At 36.5% G+C, this 18,466-nt stretch overlaps 1 long non-coding RNA gene across 2 annotated transcripts in view; it reads right to left on the bottom strand.

Moving 5' to 3' along the window:
• The window catches only part of LOC123644698, a 67,402-nt gene that overhangs the window by 46,763 nt on the left and 2,173 nt on the right, over positions 1-18,466 (bottom strand). The window contains exon 1 of one of the 2 annotated variants that reach the window (XR_006737224.1): positions 5,755-5,831. The exons of the other annotated variant lie outside the window; for it this stretch is intronic. This is a non-coding gene — a long non-coding RNA (uncharacterized LOC123644698). Of the gene's footprint in view, positions 1-5,754; positions 5,832-18,466 lie in introns of those variants that run through there. 2 annotated transcript variants of the gene reach the window in all.

The following is an 18,466-nucleotide window of genomic DNA, read 5'->3' as shown; positions in this document are numbered from 1 at the left end:
GAAAAAGCAAGAATTTAGGTGGTGGGTATATATTGGTGTTCACTCTAAAATTCTTTCAATTTTGCTATATGTTTCAAAACTTTGGTAATAAAATTTTAGAAAAACTAAAGTACTATAATCCACATCTTCAGATAGAAGAGAAAATCTATTATCAAAAAAAAAAAAAGAGAGAGAGAGATAACAAGTATTGGAGAGAATGTGGAGGAAACGAAGTCTTTGTAAACTGTTGGTGGAAGTGTAAATAATTAGTACAGTCATTATGAAAAATAATATGGAGCTTCCTTTAAAAATTAAAAAGAGAAGTGCCATATGATCCAGCAGTTTCACTTCTGGGCATATATCCAAAGGAAATGAAATCAGTATGCCAAAGAGATAACTGCACTCCTGTGTTCATTGCAGCATTACTCACAATAGCCAAGATATGGAATCAACCTGAGTGTCCATCAACAGATGAATAGATAAAGAAAACGTGGGGTGTGTGTGTGTGTATAAAGGACTACTGTTCAGCCTTAAAAAGGAAGGAAACCATGTCTTTGAGAACAATACGGATGAACCCTGGAGGAGATTATGTTTAGTGAAATAGGCCAGACATAGAAAGACAAATATCACATGGTCTCATTTATATGTGGAATTTTAAGAAGTTGAACTCAAAGAGAAAGTAGGATGGTGGTTACCAGGGACTGGAGGAGGAAGGGCTTGAGAAAATGTTGGTCAAAGGATACAAAATTTCGGTTACACAGGGGGGTTAAATTCCAGAGAGTTATTGTACAACGTGGGGACTAGAGTTAATAACAATGTATTGTATACTTGAATATTGCTAAGAGGAGTAGATTTTAAATGTTCTCATCACAAAAAATGATACGTCTGTGTGGTAATGGTGATGTTAATTCATTTGATTTAGTCATTCCACAACATATACATATCTCAAAACATGATGCTATATACCGCAATATATAAAATTTTTATTTGTCAATTAAAAACTAAAAATATAAGATAAGTAAACAGCATTCAGACAACAAAAAGCTCTTAAATAGTAAATCTCATTTTCCAAATAGACACAAAATTAACAGGAGGATGGAAAGTTTAGATTGAAGCAATCTCCTCAAAAGACAAAAACATGGAAAAATAGAAGATCAAAGATAAGAAAATGGTAGCTGTAGGCAAGGAGATTCAGCATCATCTGAGTGGTATTCCAGACAGAATTGAGAAAATGTTACAGAGGAAATAATCAAAGAAATAATAGAAGAAAGTGTTCCATAACAAGTGGGAAAAAATATGCTTTCCTGATTCAAAGGACTACATGCCTCGCCCAGTGACTGAGAAAAACATTACCACTACCAAGAAATTTCAGAAATTAGGAATAAAGATATGATTTGGAAGCTTCCAGAGCATGCGGCAGGGCGTGGTAGCACCATGGGGAGGGTGCAGTGGGGAAGCAAGTTGTCAAGAAAAGGCTGGGGGTTGGAATGGCATTTGACTTCACAACCACAACACTGTTGTCAGAAGATGATGGAATTATGCTGTCTGAATTCTGAATTATTTCTAATCTAGCATATTATGTATGGTAAAACAGTCAAGTGGTGAGATTTGAATAAAACATTTTGAAGGATTCAAAAATCTCAAAAAAGTAACCTTTCAAGCATCCTTTGCCAGGAATTCACTGGCTTACGCTCACCAGAAGTAAATTTGTAAACCAAGAAAGAAAAGAGATCTGGGAAACAGGAAGCCCACGTGGAGAGTGACATGAAGTGAATTCCTGAGATGACAGTGAAGGTGAACGCTAGCACCATGAGAGGAAGCAAACTCTCCCAGTGAGAGCAAGGGGTATCCAAGGAGTTGAGAAGGATTGTCCTGAGAAGCAAAATAATCACATCAACCTGCTATCTATGAATGTTTTGTGGGGAGTTTTATTTACATGAAGGGGAGAGAGTTTGGGCATAAATCAGCAGAAGGTACATAAGAAAGAAATTAAACAAATAAGAGACCTTGATTAAAGCCAAGGAAACAAGAAGTTACACAAGGAAATGGCTCCTTTATTAATGAATGTATGGTTCAGCTATGGACTATTACATGTGAATGTTAATGTCAAGTTGAATATTAATTAAAAATGAGAGTTAACTATAGTAGGTGAGTATAGGACAGAGTACATAAGAGAACAAAATCCTCAGCTTTCATAGTATGAAGTCAGTAGATAATAATACTGAAAAAAATTAAGAAATAATACTCTATGTCATAGTTTAGGAATTTGATGATAAATTCCAGAAGAAAATGACTTGAACATCATTTCTTCTGGAGAGCACAGATCAGGGGTGAAGAAAGAACTGAAGGACAGCTGGGTTTTTTTTATTGTAAGTCTTATAAAATTATTTGACTTTTTAATACATAAATAATAAAATAAAATTTAATATGTAGTGATATGAAAGAATGATATCACTCAAATGACTCTATTTGTTGAGAAAATTCATTCCTCTAGCTGAAATTCATATTATAAAATATAATATAATAATCTTAAATGTTTTTTCTATGGAAATGTTAAGCCTATTAGAAATGTGTGAGTATAAATTTTAAGTGAAACAATGTACATTTTCTGATTTTTTTTCCTGTAAGAAAACTCAGTGATATTTTCTAGAGCTCTTTCTCCTAGAGGAATGTATTTGAGGGTAGTGGAAATATGAAAAGTCCAAATAAATGTAAGAGAGATTTTTATGGAACATTGGATTTATTTAGAAGAAATGACTTGTAAAACGTCCTGTATTGTGTTATGTATAAATCTAACACAATATGTCAGGGGTGTAAGTTGTCCCAGGCTTGGTTTCCATAAAACACCAGATGGGTAGGTCCCACCAAGCTCAAAAACATCACTTCCGTCCCACTGCCTACAAAATAAAGCCTAAACCTCTTACCTTGACATACGATGCTATCTGTGCTCTACCCTGAGCACATATTTCCTAATAATTTACTGCTATTCTCCTTGGCAATGTCCTTCAGTGGAGTTAAACTAAGATCCCAGCAGTTCCTCATAATCAAACTCTTCTTTCTCTTCTTTTGGACATTTTTTTTTTTTTTTGCTATTATTCTGCTAGAAATGTTCTTCCCTCCTCTTTAAAATTCTTTCATCCTAACAATTAATATTATATTTAAAAATATTTTATATTTAAATTATTAAATTTAAATTTGAATACATTTATATTTGTTTAGAATTATTTTATTTTGAAAATTAAAAAGAATTGAAAAAAATGAAAATTATTTTATTTGAAAATTAAAAATCAACTATGTGTTGATTTTTACATCTTTTTCTAGCTGTAAACTGATCTTTTATCTTTTGCAGATATCATCTTGAAAGGACTGAAAGATGTTTACTAGGCTTAATTAGGGGGTCTCTGGCTACCTTAGCAAAAGCAATATAAGTGTAGTGCTAGAAAGTTATAGACATAATAGGAGATAAATACGAAATTAGAGAAAACACATGGAAATGTTTCCAGGCTATCAGTCAGCAAACTTTTTCTGCAAAGGGCCATATTTTAGGTAGGTATGTCTCTATCTTACCCTACCTGTCCTATCTTATCTATCTAGCTATCTATCCTCTATCATAGACTTTGTGAGTCATTCAATCTCTTTTGCAATTACTCAACTCTACCCATGTAGAGTGAAAACAGCCACACAGAATACATAAATAAATGGGCATGGCTGCGTTCCAGTAAAACTTGGATTGGGCCCAAGGGCCATACCTTGCTAACTCCAGTTCTAGCCTTTTCTCATGTCACCACATAAACCTCTTCCAAAGTTACTTAATTATGGCATAAGACGTACTGTCTCTGCCCAGAAGAAAGGAGTAGAAAAAAGGAGGCTTGGAGCTGAGGTGACACTGGAAAACACACCTGAGCACAAAACAATAATATTCAATGTTGAAATCACAAAATTAAAAATCTAGTCAGATTCTCTAATTTTATAGTTACTAAAACTGAGGCACAGAGAAATAGAGACAAACACACACCTGGGACACAGTAGGAGCTCAACAATATCTTTGATGAATTTTTAACTTGCTCACGGCAGCATAGGTAATAAGCAACACATCTAAGAATATAATCCAGGTTTTGGGATTCATGTGTGGAGTACTATTTTCACACCAGCAAGTCAATACCATGGGGAAGGTATTTCTCATATGTGTGAACTAGTGTGATTATCAACCAGGATAGGCTAAGTTATGCTGTGGTAACGAACAGCCCCAGTCTTTTTTTTTTTTTCATGTCATTTACATATCTACATGGGATGGGTGAGCACTCCCCAATCCATCTTACTCTTTCAGGGGTGCAGATGAAGGAGGCTCTACCTCCACTTGTCCACCCGCAATCACCATCACAGATAAAGAACAGAGTTCAAGGGTCTTGCTCCCACAGTTAAATGTTCCATCCTGGAATCAACACATAGTGTATCCTACCACAAACCACTGGCCAGAATTAGTCATATGACCACACCTAATTCAAAAAGGCCAGGAAATACAATGTTCTTGTGTGCCTGGAATAAGAGTGAAACCAGGCATTTCTGAATCTTGAATCCTACATGGTAAGAAACTACAGAAAAAGTGGTCAGTAGGTCTACCATATAAATCAAACCTGTTTTGGTAAAAGTTTTCTTTTTTCTCTTCAGTAACACTCGCCACCAGCCTGTAAAACTACAAGTGAGTTTCAAAAGTTTAGTCAAGGAAAATGTTGCAACCAAAATTTTCCTGTGAGTCTTCCAGTTATGGTGTGAAAAAAAAAGAAAGAAAATGATTTCTATTAGATATGTGAAAAATTAACAGCATACTACTATCAGAATGCAAATCTCTCTTTGCATGAGAAAGTCCAAAATAGTCAGGAGGTAATCACTTCATCCCCCACATCCCCCAGAGGATAACTGAACTTGGCCATCCTTGTTTGAGAATGGGCCCCGGCAGAGAGGGGAGCTAATTGCTGATCATCTTATATCCAAATTCATATTATTGTGAGGCATTATGATCACGTGTGCTGTATGGGCACAATTTAAATAAAGTGTATGGCATGTTTACAAAGCACAAAATATTGGAGACACGTACGGCATGAAAGGGTGTGAAGAGGATAATGACAACACCAGACACAATAGCACAATAGAGAGTGTTATACAGATTTTTTTCTAACGTTTCATTCTTGTAAAGGGTCAGATCCCTGAGACCTGGGTTTTGCACAGCCTGGACATCCTCAGATGTGGAAGTTGTCTACTCTAGACTAAAAGAAAGCTTTTTGCAATATTTTGCCCACATTGCCTCTTGGAATGTGGAAAAGCTGAGGGGGATATGTGCAGAGCAGTGAGTTGTGTGGCACAGCTGTGTGGCCTGAAGGAGGGAGGCAAGAAGGAAGGCATTCTGCCACCAGGCTCTGGATGCCTCCCAGGTTGGGAGAAGAATGTGTTTGCATTTTTCTTGTCCTTCTTTCTGATATTTATTCACTTCTCTGCCTTATCATCGTAATATCCTTGCTCCTCACCCTGTATAGCACTTGGGTGAGCAGGCGATTCTAGGCCACACTGGACACCAACTATTTTGCTTATATTCTGGGGCAGTGGTCACCAAGCTTTTTGGTACCAAGGACCGTTTTCAGGGAAGACAATTTTTCCACGGACCGGGGCTTGGGGGTTGAGGAGGGTGCAGTTTTAGGATGATTCAAGTGCATCATATTTATTGCACACTTTATTTTATTATTACGCTGTAATATATAGTGAAATAATTATACAACTTACCATTGGTTAGGGACCCCTCTTCTGGGGCACAGAGATGCTTTTAGGTAAAAGAATCATTAAATGTGAAAAGTAGCACAATGATGTTGCCAGTCTTAGATTGTCCGTGCAAGAAATTGAAGGAAAGATCATTATTAAAACAGTCACAGGTAATACAAAAATGTATGCCTAATATTTATCATTCCATTTTAGTCATTTATCAAATGATTACCTAGCACATGCGGTGTGTCGGATACAATTCTAAGCATTTTTATTGAATCTTTATACCAACCCTACAGGATAGGTACTGTTATCATCATCTTCGTCTTACATATGAAGAAACTGAGGCCCAGAGAGGTGAGGTAAATTGTGTCAGGTCACACAGAGTTGGGATTCAAACTCAGACAATCTGGCTGCAGGGTCCTTACCATCAATTGTTATGCTGCCGTTATGGTGACTAAAGAATATATGGGAAAAGAGTTTAACAGCGCATTGTAGTTGCTAAATTGATTTCACTTACTTTCTTTTTCTTTATGCTATCCAACATCTGGGTAGTGTTTAAAGATTGGTCGGGTTGCTGAAAACATTGTCAAGGATTTAAGGGTCTGGCAGTACAGATAACTTGAAAACCCTGCAGCTACAAACACTAGGAATTGGTCAATAAATTATAACTAACATCCTTATAAATGCATGGCTGAACTGCTAAGAAAGGCAGGGAAATTGCCTTGGGCCAGAAATGAGGAAGAAACTAACAATCAGGACAATGAAATGCAGAGCTGACACTGTCTGCCCTGGGATATTTATTGCTTTAAGTGATACAGGCGCTGGAATTTAATGCCAGTGTAGGGAGGGGAAGAATTGGGAGCACATATTCTATAGTGCTACTTCTTCAGTGTGAGTGAAGATTCAGGCCACAGGAACTCTCAAGAGTTGTGGGAAGAATTACAAATTTATACAACCACTTTGAAGAGCAATGTGACAATGCCTCACAAATTTGAATATGTGCATCCTTATGACCAAGCAATTTCTTTGTTAGATGTATACCCTGGAGAAATTCAAGGCCATGAAAAAATCAGACATGGATAAGAATTGTATTGCAGCGTTGTTTGCATTAGTAAAAACAGGAGAACGGATAAATGAATGTGCTATAATCATACAATGGAATATGCAGAGAAGTGAAAATCAATGTCCCAGAGACATGTATCATCAGGGATAATTCTCAAAATCTTTACTTTTGTGGAAAAAAAAACCATGAATTGCAGAATATTTGCAGCATTAAGCTGTAGGGGTAAAGAGGGTGTGATCCCTTTCCTTATTCCCCATTAAGGGTTATGGCTAACACTCCTATAACAAAAGACAGGTTAATAAGAAAAAAGCATAACAAATGTATTTAATCAAAGTTTTATGTGACACAGTTGCCTTCAGAATGAGGACCCCCAAATAAAGGGAAATCTATCTATTTTTATCCTTAGGTTTGATGAAAAATAGACAGCCACATAGAAAAGGGTACAGACACAAAGAGTATGATCTGGCCGGGCGTGGTGGCTCACGCCTGTAATCCTAGCCCTCTGGGAGGCCGAGGCGGGTGGATCGCTCCAGGTCAGGAGTTCGAGACCAGCCTGAGTGAGACCCCGTCTCTACTAAAAATAGAAATAAATTATCTGGCCAACTAAAAATATATATAGAAAAAATTAGCCGGGCATGGTGGCTCATGCCTGTAGTCCCAGCTACTCGGGAGGCTGAGGCAGTAGGATCGCTTAAGCCCAGGAGTGTGAGGTTGCTGTGAGCTAGGCTGACGCCACGGCACTCACTCTAGCCCGGGCAACAAAGTGACACTCTGTCTCAAAAAAAAAAAAAAAAAAAAAAAAAAAGAGTATGATCTAATGTCAGCAGAATGAGGTTGGGAAAACCTAACAAGGCCTGTCTATTCTAATTTTCTTGGCCTCTGTGTGGCATTCCTTCCTCCTATAGGGCAGGAACTCTCTGGAACAAGGGTCTTATGACCTATTATTGGACAAGGGTAGGTCAGAGTATTTCTTTTGGCCAGCTCCTAGACAGAAAGGTAGTGTAAGGTTAGAATGATATTTCTAGTTTTTATGGCTGATTTTGGGGAAAGGGGGTTCTAGATTCCATGTCCCACCCTGGGGAAGAGAAATTCTGGTTTCCATGACTTGCTTCCATTGAGACACACGAGTGAGAGACGGGAGGGCACAAGAAGGTCAGAGAGACCTTAGTTCTGAGGCTGCTTCTGAGGGCTTCTAATGCCCTTCAGTTCAAAGAATTCAGCATTTTAAAGCTCCTTACTTTGGGGTATTGTTTTCTGAGCCCCAAGAAAGCCTAAGTGCTGAAATGTAGAGGATCAGAAAGAATTTTTTAAAAATTATAATCTTTAACCTCACAAAAGGAAGAAAAAAAAGAAACAAACAAAACACTTCTTATTACTCCTCTCAAAAATGAAAGCTACACCCGCATGGCAGATGTGATTGGCTTCGCTTTGGCCCAGCTCCCACCCTGCATACAGACAGACCCTCAAAACAGAAACCATAGCACAGCAAGTAGGATAGAAGGAGGGTTTTACTGAATATTTTCCCAAGTATGGGAGGAAGTAACATAAGGCAAAAATTGCATAAAATAGTATTCATAGATCTTGTTTATTTCACCAAAATTCAAATCAACTCGCTATGGCTATAATTCTTTTGGTCCACACTGCATCTTTGCCTTTCTGGCAAAGACACCCAGTGTCTCATTTCCTGAAGCCACACAGACGCACATAGCTCTAAACTAACGCAGTCATTTACCCATTTGCCTTTTTTTTTTTTTTGCTTTTGAACTTGCATTTTTATCCCATTATGCTTCTCACCAAAAATAGGCTTCTTTTTAGGATCTGTTTATAACTGTGTGTATCTGTGTGTTTTGTAGCAACATTTTTTTCCTGTCACCAACAATTTAAAAAAACTGGATCCAAGAGGACCTTGGAACCAACAAAATTTAACAATTATTGTTAATTCTTAAAATAACATCTTTCTTAGATACAATTTAGATACCAAACAATACACCTATTTGAAGTGTACAATTGAATGGTTTGTAGTGTATTCAGAGTTGTGCAACCATCAGCACAATACATTTTAGAACATTTTTATCACACCAAACAGAAACGCCATACCTATTAGCAGGGACTTTCTACTCCTCCACCTTGTTCCTCCTGCCCACCTGCTGCTTTCCCACCAGCCCTAGGAAATCACTAATCTACTTTCTGTCTCTATAGACCTGCCTACTGTAGTAATTTGAGATCAGTGGAAGCATACAATATGTGAGGTTTTTGACTGGTTTCTTCCACTGGGCATAATGTTTTCAAGGCTCATCCATGTTGTAGCATGTATCAGTAGTACAGTTCCTTTTTATCACCAATAATATTATATTGTATGGACATACCACATTTGGTTTCTTCTTTCATCAGGTGATGGATATTTGGGTATTTGGATTATTTCCATTTTTTGGCTATTGTGAATATTGTTGCTACAAACATTCATGCGTAAGTTTTTGTGTGGTCATGCATTTTCATTTCTCTTGGGTATAAACCTAGGAGTGGAATTGCTGGCTCAGACGATAACTCTGTATTTAAGCTTTTAAGAAACTGCCAGACTGTTTTTCAAAATGGCTGCATCATTTTAGATACCCAACAGCAGCTTATGAGGGTTCTAATTTTTGGACATCCTTTTAACACTTCGTATCATCGTTTTTATTATAGATAGCATCCTAGTGGGTGTGAAGTGGTATTTCATTGTGGTTTTCATCTACATTTCCCTGATGGATAGTGATGTTATGCATCTCTTCATGTGCTTACTGGCCACTTGAATATCTTCATTAGAGAAATGTCTATTCAGCAAATTTGCTCCTTTTTTAATTGGGCTATTTGTCATTTTTATTATTGAGTTGTGAGATTTCTTTATATTCCTAGATATGAGTCCCTTATAAGATATATGATTTGAAAATATTTTCTCCTATTCTGTAGGTTGTCTTTTCACTTTCTTAATAGTGTTCTTTGCATCAAAATGGTGTTTATTTTAATGACATCCAATTAATCTATTATTTTATTTATGCTTTTGGTGTCATGTCTAGGAAAATATTACTTAATCCAATGTCACCAAGATGTACATCTGTTTTCTTATAAAGGCTGTATAATTTTAGCTCTCAGATTTAAGTCTTTGATCTATTCAATGAGTTGATTTTTGTATACAGTGTAGAGGTTCAACTTCATTATTTTACACGCAGATTTCCAGTTGTCTCAGTACAGTTTGATGAAAATACCATTCTTTCTCTATTGAATTGTTTTGACACCCTTATCTAAAAACATTTGACCATAAATGTGAGGCTTTATTTCTGTACTCTTGATTCTATCCCATTGATATATATGTCTGTCCTTATGCCAGTTCCACACTGTTTTCATTGCTGTAGAGCTTTGTACTAAGATTTGAAATTGGAAATGTGAGTCTTCTAATTTTGTTCTTTTTTTTTTCAAGATTTTTTTAGTTATTCTGGGTCTCTTGCATTTCCATGTGATTTTAGGATCAGCTGGCCAATTTCTGTAAAGAATCCAGTTGAAATTCTTATGAGAATGGTATTAAATCTGTAGATCAATTTGGGAAGTATTACCATCTTAATATTAGGTCTTCCAATCTATGAACACAGAATATCTTTCATTTTATTTAGGTCTTCCATAATTTCTTTCACCAGGGTTTTGAAGTTTTTAGAGAATACATTTTATACTTCTTTTGTTAATATATATTTAAGCATTTTGCTTGTTTTTGATATTATTGTAAATAGAATTGTTTTGTCAATTTCATTTTGTATTGTTCATTGAAAATGTATAGAGATACTATTGTTTTGGTATATTGATCCTGTATCCTGCAACTTTTCTAAACTCATTTATTATTAATAGTTTCAAAAGGTTTTTGTATGGATTCCTTAGAATTTTATATATACAGGATTACGTAATTTGCAAATACAGGCAGATTTACTTCTTCCTTTCCAATCAGGATAATTTTTATTTCCTTTTCTTGCCTAATTACCCTGGCCACAACCTCTCATACAATGTTGAACAGAAGTGGAAAGATGTCATTTTAACTCTGTGTTTCTCCCAGATTTTTTTTCTTATGATTAGTGGTAAGGTAGTAAAATAAAAGAGTTTGTATCCTTTTCCCTTAGGAGCAGTAAAGAAAGAACAAGTTGCAGCAAACCACATACTACCCTACAGCCACTGTCTGAGAAGAGCCGAAAGGGAGAGAGAGTAAACGGTGACCATTAGCAACAAGAAAGAAAGGAAAGAACACTGGAACTCTGGCGTCTCTTCCAGGAATCAGAAGGAGACCCAAGACTAGTCTGAGCCTGCAACATGGTCGTAAGAATTAGCAGTATGAAAGCTTATGCCAGTTTTTTATCAAAGCATAAAGCTGATTCTTTTTAGAATATGCACCAATTTATGTAGGATTACCAACAACCAAGAATGCTTTAGATCTCAGAAGATCTGGCTGTAGAAAAAACTTCATTAAACCTCCCAAAGTTCTGATAGTTGCTTTTATATAATTCATACATATCAAAAATCAAATTCATCAATGTCATATATTAAGAAGCTTGTTTTATGTTAAAATCTTTTTCGAGTTTGGAAACAAATGTGTATCATCAAATAAAATTTTAAATGTACTAGGCTGTCAACAAGTGCTTTCCAGTTAGTTTTTCTCTGTATTCCTTCTTTTATTGTTATTAATATTGGCATTTGAAGTTCATTAAATTATTAAGTACTAACATTTTACTCAATTGGTCATTTAAATCTCCAATTTTTCTTAAGTGGCAGAATAGCAAAATGTGAGCTATTTTAGATTAAGAGGTAAGACAAATGAGGGAGTTAGGCCAACCTTTTTTTTTTTTGGCCAGACTTTGCATAACTTTAAAATGGGAAAGAAGAGGAAGAAATATGATGACCTCTGAAATATCTTCCAGTGTAGTCAACAATGACACAGTAAGTGTTTACTGAGCACTTACTCCTTGGCAGGTATTGAGCTAAGTGCTTTGGCAGGTATTGAGCTAAGTGCTTGACATACTCTCATGTAAACCTCACAACAACACTATAATATAGGCCTATCAGTATTATTTAATTTTCTGTCTGAAGGAGATGGGGCTTAGAGAGCAACTTGCCAAAATTCAAAAGTTGTTATGTACTAGAACCAGGATTCAAATCCATGGAAGTCTGTCCTATGTTCTTTTATGGTATGGTTAGTTAGGTGTGGCCACAAGAGGAGACAGGAGAAGCTCAGGAAAACAAAAGTTTAGTAAACTCACAGGCCCTGGAGATAGGAGAGCAGCATGCCTTGCAGGCCACATGTGGAAGCCTTGAGGTGTCAGGAGGCAGGAATCAGGAGGAAGGAGGGGTGCTAGACCATGGCTTGTATTGGAGCTTCTCCGAGAAAGGCAAGGCAGGACAGGGGGAACAGTTTAGGACTGGCTAGTTTGAATACTTTCAGGAGGAGCTCATCTATATGGGTAGGCTCTGGTTGCCTGTCACCAGACCCTGGGAAGATTAGGCAAAGGACTATTGTCTCCTGGGGTGCACAGGCCAGATAGAGGAAGTGTGGCTCTGGACGGGTTATTTTGCATATCAAAGAGATGCTCCCAGAGCCCTCTGCTGTCTCTAAGAACTGACTAGCCTTGGGAGGGGCAGTCTCTCCACAGCCAGAAAGGTTTTTAAGATGTTAAAACATCGTATTCCAGAGTCTATACATTTAAGTATTCTCCAGTATTATGTCTTATATTCTAAAAAATTGTTAGTGAGAAATTACCAAAAAATTATATCACAAGGTGCAAACACACACCTTTTCACATCGTTGAAACATATGAGATTGATCAGTTGCATTGCAAATATATTAAATGGCATTATTGAATATTCTTCTAGATAGAAATAGCTTTGAATGTAAAAACATTACAAAAATAATAGAAGAAATCGAGGTAGTACTAGGTATTGACAGAGTATCTCCTTGGCAATACTTTAGTCAGGCTCCTCTGAGTCCTCTTCCCAGCTAGGCCTCAACTTTTGGACTTCTTTGTCCATCTTTGCATCACAAATTTTAGCAAGAATTCTGCTAAGTTGGTTTGGCCACAATCTTCCCTAAGGTTTCCTCTTGCTGATTTTTTTCCAATGACCCCTATCCTGCTCCTTGGCTATGAATTCCCACTTTTCCTTGTTGTATTTGGAGTTGAGCCCAATCTCTGCCCCCTACTGCAAAACCCTGTAACAGTAATCCCTATACCTATCTTCATAGTCCTAAGTAAAGTCAGCCTTATGTTTTAACAAGTGTCATAAGTAATCTTTTTTAAACAGCATCAAAACAATAACAATTGAAGTTGGTCCTGTGTAGTAAAATCAAAGGACACATGCTTTGGAGTCAGATAGACTTGGATTTGAATTTTGGCTTTTCCACCAACCAGTCTGGTATGTGATTGAACAGCTATTGACCTCAGTTTTCTCATCTGGTAAAATGCAGAGTGGTAATGATGGGTGATCACGGGTGACACAGTTGTTGGCAAGTAGTTGACCCATAATTCAATCTCATGTTTGACACCAAATCAAGTTCAACTGCCTTTGAGAAAATCACACTCCAAGGCACATAAAAATGTCAAAGGGCACTGAAATGTGTAGGTAACAGTGCAAGTATTGAACAAATACAAAGAAAGACCATTTATTCTGGGGAGCAGAAAGAACACACTTTAGAAAAATTTAGTCTTGCACATTTTATTTCATGAGGTGCCAACATGCTATTGCTGCCTAATTTTAATTTCTCACTGGAGAGACACTAGTTTGAAACTGAATATCTGAAATGTAGAAGATTGGCAAAATTTCCCTGTTCCTTGTTTGAATTCTGAAATATCCTTATGGTCATTGCTTTATTAACAACAAGCCTTTGATATAATGTCATTTTACTATCTTTAAGTTTTTCTTTTTCTTTCTTTTCTATTTTCTTTTCTTTCTTTTTTTTTTTAGAGACAGGTTCTCACTCTGTCATGTTTTTCTTTTGATACTATTTTTGGCAAATTACATCATATGAGTCAGTATATGTTCAGAGTAAAGAATAATTACCCTAAGATACGTGAAATTTGAGTTTGTTGGGAATGATTTGCTACAAAAATGTGCCCAGGGATATGCAGTATCAAGGGCAAACATTTACGGACAAAGGCTTTTAGAATATGTTTTAGAAAGTGGTTGTAGCAGAAAACATTTGTATCAGTTCCGGTCAATTGGTTTTCACTGACAACTGTGTACAAGTGTTTCAGGCCCAGGCTGCAAGATGAATTAAACCTCCTTTAAAGGAAAAAAAAAAAGGAAAAAAAAGAAGAAAAAAGAAAGTACAAGAAAAAGAAAAGTGACAAATTGAAGAGGAGAAGTAGAGAGAAACACATAAAGGTAAATCAATGTTGTTATCTTACTGGAATACTTACTATATTTAAGTACTTTGTAAATGCTTAGAAGAAGATTTTATTAAACAAAATCAGACTTTGTTATGCATGTAAAAATGGAATTTAAACATAAATGACCGAGAACCTGATTATTGGATAGCTCTCAGAGTTACCTAATGAATTACCAGCATTTTATTTATTCATTCTTTCTTTAATTCATTTATTCTTCCACCTCTCCACTCATTCATTCACTCATTGAATTTCTGGTTTCCTAATCCTTCTAGACAAGTTCAGTAAGTTTAGTTGCTGGGTTTTATAACCCACCATAAATCTTTTGTGGTCAATATATGTTAGTGTGATTCTCTGATGTTTGTGGAAAGTTAGCTTATCCTTAGACATCACAAAATGCTGTCTCCCAGGACCAAAACAATCTAGGGTTGGGGAATGGCTACTATACATAGGGAATGGGCCAGCATCTGCTCTGGAAGAAGATAACTTGCTGACAACTTTGAGTACTATAGTATCCAGAGTATTCTGGCAGAGAGCCAAATCATCCTTTTATGTTATTTTTTAAAATTAAATTCTTTCTAGACAATGGTGGTTCCATTAATTCTGTTAAAAAGCACCTTTAACTCTTAGTGCTGGGGTTGTTGTGATGTGCTTCATTACGACTGAGCATTAGCTGGCATTTACAGAGATGCACATCTGAGAAATAGGTCCCATGTTGCTTATTTCTTGATAGTTAGACTGGAGCAGTGGTACATCCTGTCCTAGGCAGAATGCCTGGCTCCCCAGGGTGCACACCAAGTAGAATTGTTTTGCCTTACCACATCATCTTTTGTTTGCTTAGTTGCTCTTATTTTCTCCTTCCTTTAAATAAATTCAGTATCATGTTACAGTATTCTAGAACAGTTTTCATTGTTTAAGGTTTTTTTTCCCCCTCTTGACAAAGACTCTCACTTATTAGGATGAAAAATCAAGATACTATCCTTTTGGAAATTATAAGTAAAAAAGCCTATCAGGGTTAACAGAGTTTATTGACAATTAATATCAAGGGTATCTACATGGTCTGATACCTATAGATTTCCTTTAAATGATTCATGACTTAATGTAAATAAATATGTTCTAAAAATTTATCAACAAATTATTTTAGATGGAGATTTCTTATATGTATCTCACATATTAGAAATTAAATATTAAAACCTAATACTTAAACATGGAAATTCAAAAGATAGAAATGTCACTTGAGAAGTCTGAATGGTGGGATTTCACAAGCTGTCGGCACCCCTTGACTTCTCCATTTAGTAGGTCCAATAAGTTGATAGTTTCAGCACAGTGATTATTAGTTGTTCCCAATATGATTGATTAGACATTATTCAAACTCACATGAGACAACGTATTCACTTAGGATAGAGCCAGAAAATTACTCTGGTATCTGCCCCCCAGGCTACATCCTTTCCCATGTCAACACACTGGGGAAGTCAAGCTAGTCATCAGATTCCTTTTGGTTAGAATGAATTCAAAGCAAAGGGAAATGGTACTCCTAGAACCTTGGCAGTCAGGGCTTTGAATGTTTAATCTACCACTGGGGTTCAAATACAGACGCTGCTACTTACTAGCTATGACCTTGAGCGAGTTACTTACCTGCTGAGTACTTCAGTTTCCTCACCTAAAAAAATGGGGACAATGGTAGTATCTATTTCATGACATTGTTTTGAGGATTAACTGAGTTAGGGCAGTGTATAAAGTACTTGTACTAGTACTTAGTACATAGTGAATGCTGTATTTATGCTCATTTGCATTAGCTGTGAGAAGCAGTTCAGGAAGAAATGAAGAAAACTAACTCTCTGTGCCCACCCACCTTTAATGACCAGATGGTTCTAGGAAAGGTATTTGTCCCTGTTTGTTACAAAGTGGCAAGGAAAAAGAGATACAAGAGGGGGACAGGTATCCTTCAGGGCTAGAAAACTAAATTCAAGAAATGTGTATAGAACTTCTCTGCTCTCTGAATTCAACATCTAATTAATTTCAAGGAATTACATTGCTAAGACTTCCTAACTGGGTCAACTGGACTTTACCATTGTTCTCTCATCTCTCACCAAAAATCATTTATTTAAGGAGCTGTGCAAGGTGCTTTACAAATGGAGTTGGACAAGGGCTTTAGTGCATTCTATAAATTGGATTTCGTATATTTGTAAATTATGCTGACAGGCACTCTTATAACACAATGAGGTCAAAACAGTCTCACTGAAAATGGCCTTTTCATTCTGTACGCAAGCCAAAAATGGGAAAAGTATCATAAATGTACCATGTTATATGTGCAGAAGAAAGTTGTTAATTTCAATCCAAGACAATGGTTACTTTTCAGCCAATCTTAAAGGATCTAAATGGTAGAAATTCTTAAAAAATACAGCAATATGATCTTTAATTAAAGATGTAGATGTACTATAAAATGAAGAATGTATTATGTGAAAATATACTATGTTTCATGCTATAAAGTACAAGGAAATTATTAAGAGGCTGGGCGTGGTGGCTCACGCCTTTAATCCTAGCACTCTGGGAGGCCGAGGCGGGCAGATTGTTTGAGCTCAGGAGTTCGAGACCAGCCTGAGCAAGAGCGAGACCCCGTCTCTATTAAAAATAGAAGGAAATTATATGGACAGCTAAAAATATATATAGAAAAAAAATTAGCCAGGTATGGTGGCGCATGCCTGTAGTCACAGCTACTCGGGAGGCTGAGGCAGGAGGATCACTTGAGCCCAGGAATTTGAGGTTGCTGTGAGCTAGGCTGACACCACAGCACTCTAGCTCAGGCAACAGAGTGAGACTCTGTCTCAAAAAAAAAAAAAAAAAAAAGAAATTTATTAAGATACAGTACATGATTTTAGAGAGTTTGCAGTTTAAAAGAGGGGCCAAAATATACATGCAGTTAACTAAATGAAACAAAACAGTATAAACGCTATGAGTCAGAGGCAAAGTATAGCCTGAAAGAACATAGCTGTATTGAATTGATCTATTAGAATATTATCCACTCAATTAACTACTATTTATGAAGTGCCTGCTATGAGCCAGGTCATGAGACATAGCTCTTCCCATGAAGGAATGCTAATATCTATAAACTCAACTCTTGATTAATTTCCAGGTTACAGGGTAGAGAGTGGCAATAGCTTCAGCTTTAGAGTTAGAAAAACCTGAATTAAAACCTGGCCCTACCAGTGATACATTGGGTGACTTGAGCAAATAATTTATCATAGCGTAAGCTTCATTTCAGAAATCAGAGTGTCATCTTTGATTTCCTCTTCTGACTTCATCCTACATATAGCTAATCAACACATTAGTACTTAACTATATCTTGAATACATCCCATCCTCTTCCTCTCCCAGCCCCAGTCCTAACTCTGACCTTCATCATTTGTAATGGATTCTGTAACCCAAAAGTTACTTCTCATTATCCAGAAGATGTAAGTCCATATTCCTTTACAAGGCATTTAAGACTTTCAGTGAGCTGAACTCTGCTTACATTTTTAACTTCACATGATAATAATCCTCCATAAACACCATACACCTCTCTACCTACCAGCCTGCTTTGTGCCTCTGTGCCCTTGCACATGCTATTTTTTTAAATGCCAGAGCTTGAAACATTATCGCCATCCTCACTCCACCAATTGCATCTGGAAAACTTTAAAATTTTACTCTTTCTTCGACATTTTACTCAAATACCATCTCCTTTATGAAGTGTTCCTTGAGGATACCAGGCACAAGTAATTGTTCCATTATCAATACATTCACAGCATGTTTTATATCTCTAAATATAGAGATATATAACACATTCTAATGCCATTATTTGTATATATGCCAATGTCCTCAGCCAGACTGAATACATAAGGACAAACACAAGGCCTCTCACCTCTGAATTCTCTGCTATGAACAGACTGTACAATAAATATTTACTGTAATAATGAAGTCAGATTTAGGAATAAGTGGAAAGAACCAAGAAATGCTTTGTGGAGGAGGTGGCATTTGATGTAGGCCTTAAAAAGCTTTGAAAATATTTCCTAAATTTTAAATATGCAATTTTGGGATGTTCAATGTTGTAACATCCATCAATAGGTATGTATATCTTTTTGATTCTCTCTTTAACATAGAAGTACTTTGCCAGATAAAGCTTTGTCTCTTCTATTCAAGGTCCTAGGTGCCATGCTCTGAGCATGGTGAAGACTTAATAAGTGTGTTAATTACCTGATTTAAAGAAGCATCCTTCTCATGTCTCTTAGAGGCCAAAGTCTCTTGAT

Source organism: Lemur catta, chromosome 9 (genome assembly GCF_020740605.2).
Source record: "Lemur catta isolate mLemCat1 chromosome 9, mLemCat1.pri, whole genome shotgun sequence".
In the NCBI taxonomy this organism is placed as follows: Eukaryota; Metazoa; Chordata; class Mammalia; order Primates; family Lemuridae; genus Lemur; species Lemur catta.
Note: the sequence above shows the minus strand (reverse complement) of the source record. Positions and strands in the feature narration are given on the sequence as shown.